At 38.4% G+C, this 4,199-nt stretch overlaps 1 non-coding gene across 1 annotated transcript; it reads right to left on the bottom strand.

Annotated features, from left to right (window-relative positions):
- Positions 1–387: 387 nt before the first annotated feature.
- On the bottom strand, positions 388–490 carry LOC115801766 (U6 spliceosomal RNA). Its single transcript, XR_004022099.1, has one exon. It is a non-coding gene; the product is annotated as a U6 spliceosomal RNA (small nuclear RNA).
- Between the last annotated feature and the right edge of the window lie 3,709 nt (positions 491–4,199).

Here is a 4,199-nt window from a genome sequence, read left to right as displayed (position 1 = left end):
TACCACTTTGGAACAGTCCCTCAGAGCTATCTGAAAGGTTGCCATTCTGGGTTATAGTCCTTAATAAGGTCCCTGAATAAAACATTATTCTCATCTTTCACGCTGTGCTTTTTTTTTTCAGTTGACAATGCCTTCCATAATTTAAGGTAATGGGAAATAAGATAATGTAAACCTTTGTGAGATAAACAATATCCCACTGCGGTACTCAGCTACTCAACTGCACCTCAACATTTGTATGTACAGCTTGCACCCTAAAATTTTACATTTCTATATTGTTCTGTAGTTTTCCTCTGATTTTTTTAAATCTGGGAACATTGTATTTATCAACTAGACTTGAGTCTTCACTAAGACAGTGAGTTAATCATCTCTGTCCTAACATTATTTTTTTTTAATATGGAACACTTCACAGATTTGTGTGTCACCTTGCTCAGGGGCCATGCTAATCTCTCTACGGTTCCAATTTTAGTATATGTGCCACTGAAGTAAGCACTATCTTAAACTTACATTATGCTAAGAGCCTTATTCCACAAAGGCTTGTGGAGTGAATTGAGAGCATTTAAGTCATAATTTTGTCCTGCCCTTCTCCAAGTTAAATGTCACCAGTTGCTGAGGGTCGACACTGAACAGAAGACAGAGAAGGAAGTGTTAAGAGCATGAGAACATTTGAGAGCTTAAGTGGGGATTGGTTAGTGCTCTAAAGAAAGTTGAAGAGAAAATGCAAAGTGAAGTATTATACAATGTAAATAAAGAAGCACAGGCAAAAGTAAGAAGAAAATAAGCAAAGGGAATATTGAAAATATAAGTAAAGGAAATAATTAATCATATAAGAGGGTAGGACTGAAGATCAGGAATATGCCAAAAATTATTATACATGAATACATCTATTTTATTGATAATATTGATTCTCTTGGTCTATAAGTTAAATCAACCCTCCTGACAGATGTAGGATGAAGAATGAGTGATATATTACTTGCTATATTTCTGGGGATAATGCTTAAACAGGTTTTTTTTCTATTAACAAATCTCCTGAACTTTTATTAAAATTGAAAATACTAATACAGACTCAAAACAGTCAAGATACTAGCATGTGAGTGAGACTGGGGAGAAGATGGGGGAGACTCAGCATCCCCCTGATGACCATCATCCTAATACTGTATCTTTAAATGCTACCAAACACTGACAACAGCCCAACCACTACACTGAACTCTGTGTATTCAACTGCTCGCTCAGCATCTCCCTTTGAATTTGAAAATTTTTTCAAATTTTTCATGGTCAAAGTTTTTCATGGTCAAAACAGAATTATTTATGCGTTCTTCATATGTGCCCCAGTTCCAGTTTCCTCCAACTCAGTAAATGGCAACTCTAGTCTTCCACTTGCCAAAACCTTAGTCATTCTTCACTTTTTCTAACATGCCACTCCAATCCATCAGCAAATCCAAATAGCTACATCTTCAAAATACACCCAGAATCCTACCACTTCTTATCACAATATAGTCAAAGCTACCATCCTTTCAACAGAATTATTGCCATAGCCTCCTAACTGGTCTCCCTGTTTCCACCCTGGTTTCTCTGGGCTTATCTCTTACCAGTCCCCGCCTGGCTCATCCTTTTCTAGCCATACTGCCTTCCTTTCTCTCCTTGGAACATGCCAAGCAAGCTCCCCCCCATAAGCCCTTGGTACTTTTTCTTCACTCTCTCTGAACCGTCTCCCCCCAAGATATATACATGCTTCTTCCTGTTCTTTTCAATCCCTGCTCAAAGGATATCTTCATTCTCTAAAAGGCTTTTCCTGACCATTCTGCAGAAACAGCACCCTCTTCCTGTTTTCCTCCATCCAAATTATTCTGATTTACTTTTCTCAAGAGCACTTGCCACCACCTACCATTTTATATATTTGTTCATTTACTATCTATTTTATCATCATCTGGGTCCCCCACAGGAACCTAAGTTCCATGAGCGATTTAGCCTACTTTGTTCACTACTGAATTCCCAGTGCCTAGAAGAATGAGTGGCTCACAGAATGTGGCAACATGGATTTGTTAAATGAACGAATGAATGATTTATCAGCCTGAAGTAAGGTCACACCAAGTGATAGAGTGTGCATATGAACCCAGCACCTTGATTCCTGATCAGTGCTCTTAACCACTCTGCTTGTTCTACTCATCCTGAGACAGCTATTGTAAGGACTGAAAGACATAATTTAGGTCAATTTTCCATCATCGCATTCGATACACAGTAATTACTGTATGAATGACAAACATCTTTTTATTTCCAGGGCTTTCTCAACTTCAATCCCCTCAAAGGTTGGTAACAGATGAAATCTGTCAAGTCTTGGTATTTGGCATAGTAGAGAATAATTGATGTGACTGTCCCCCAAATTTTAGTAAAGGGAGGCCTCTACCAGTCATTTTCCAAAACATATATAGTGTCCCTCCCTTCCTGACTCTGAGGCCAACTTGACTTCCTTTTCAAAATTCTGAATAAAAAAAGAAGGCAGAGTATGAGGGAATAAAATGTATAGAATACATCAAGATAGATAGATAGATAAAAAGAAAATCCTATGTATCCCTCACATAGACAGAATTTACCAAGCATAGGTTGCTATCATTTGAACAAACAAACTTCAGATTCCCTGGGGCTGACCTGAAGGTTAAACAAAATTATACACCCAGAGCCAGGGTGATGTTGTCTTCAGTTCTGCCCCCTTCCTCAGTGCCCCCTTCTTTCCTCATCCACACTATTGAGCGTTTAGTGGGGTCTGGTCAAGGTCAGCAGCAGATGGACATCTGGTACTTTGCACAAATATTAACAATATGTAAGTTTTAATATGCAAGGAATTTTTCAAACTTTTTTATTGAAGTATAGTTGATTTACAATGTTGTGTTAGTTTCCGGTACAGAGCAAAGTGATTATATGTATATAAATATATATATACACACACACACACACATATATTCTCTCTTCCATATTCTGTTCCATTACGGTTTATTACAGACTACTGAATATAGTTCCCTGTGCTATACAGTAGGGTCTTGTTGTTTATTTTATATATAGTAGTTTGTATCTGTTAACTCCAAACTCCTAATTTCCCCTTTGGTAACCATAAATTTGTTTTCTGTGTCTATGAGTCCATTTCTGCTTTGCAAATAAGTTCATTTGTATCACATTTTAGATTCCACAATAAGTGATATCATACAGTATCAATATTCGTCTTTCTCTTTCTGACTTACTTCACTCAGTATGATATTCTCTAAGTCCATCCATGTTGCTGCAACTGGCAATATTTCATTCTTTTTTATGGCTGAATAATATTTCATTATATATATATATATATATATATATATATATACACACACACACACACCACATCTTTATCCATTCATCTGTGGAGACACTTAGGTTGCTTCCTTGTCTTGGCTATTGTAAATAGTGCTGCTATGAATACTGGGATGCATGTATCTTTTCAAATTAGAGTTTTCATCTTTTCCAGATGTATGCCCAGGAGTGGGACTGCTGGGTCATATAGCAACTCTATTTTTAGTTTTTTAAGGAAACTCCATGCTGCGTTCCATAGTGGCTGCACCAATTTACATTCCCACTAACAGTGTAATAGGGTTTCCTTTTCTCCACACCCTCTTCATCATTTGTTATTTGTAGACTTTTTTTTTTTTTTTTTTTTTTGCAGTACGCGGGCCTCTCACTGTTGTGGCCTCTCCCGTTGTGGAGCACAGGCTCCGGACGCGCAGGCTCAGAGGCCATGGCTCACGGGCCCAGCCGCTCCGCGGCATGTGGGATCTTCCCGGACCAGGGCACGAACCCGTGTCCCCTGCATCGGCAGGCGGACTCTCAACCACTGCGCCACCAGGGAAGCCCTGTTATTTGCAGACTTTTTAATGATGGCCCTTCTGACTGGTGTGTGGTGGTGCCTCATTGCAGTTTTGATTTGCATTTCTCTAATAATTAGTGATGCTGAGCATCTTTTCATATGCCTCTTCACCTCCTTCCTCTTGTGCAGATAACAGCAATACAAAGAGCAATATTTGTTCTTTTGTTACACGCAAATCTCTGACCTGCTGTTGCCACATTTGGGTCTGTTTTAAAACTTTCGTCATTTCAATTCACATAAAGCAAAGAATAAAAAAGGAAGTTTGCCATTTCTCATTTGATCAGCTATCCAAGAACAAAGTGAATTTCTTCAA

This window comes from Delphinapterus leucas, chromosome 9, assembly GCF_059928025.1.
Source record: "Delphinapterus leucas isolate spDelLeu-1000000601 "Yukka" chromosome 9, BTC_Dleu_Yukka2, whole genome shotgun sequence".
NCBI lineage: Eukaryota > Metazoa > Chordata > Mammalia > Artiodactyla > Monodontidae > Delphinapterus > Delphinapterus leucas.
This window is presented reverse-complemented; position numbering and strand designations above follow the sequence as displayed.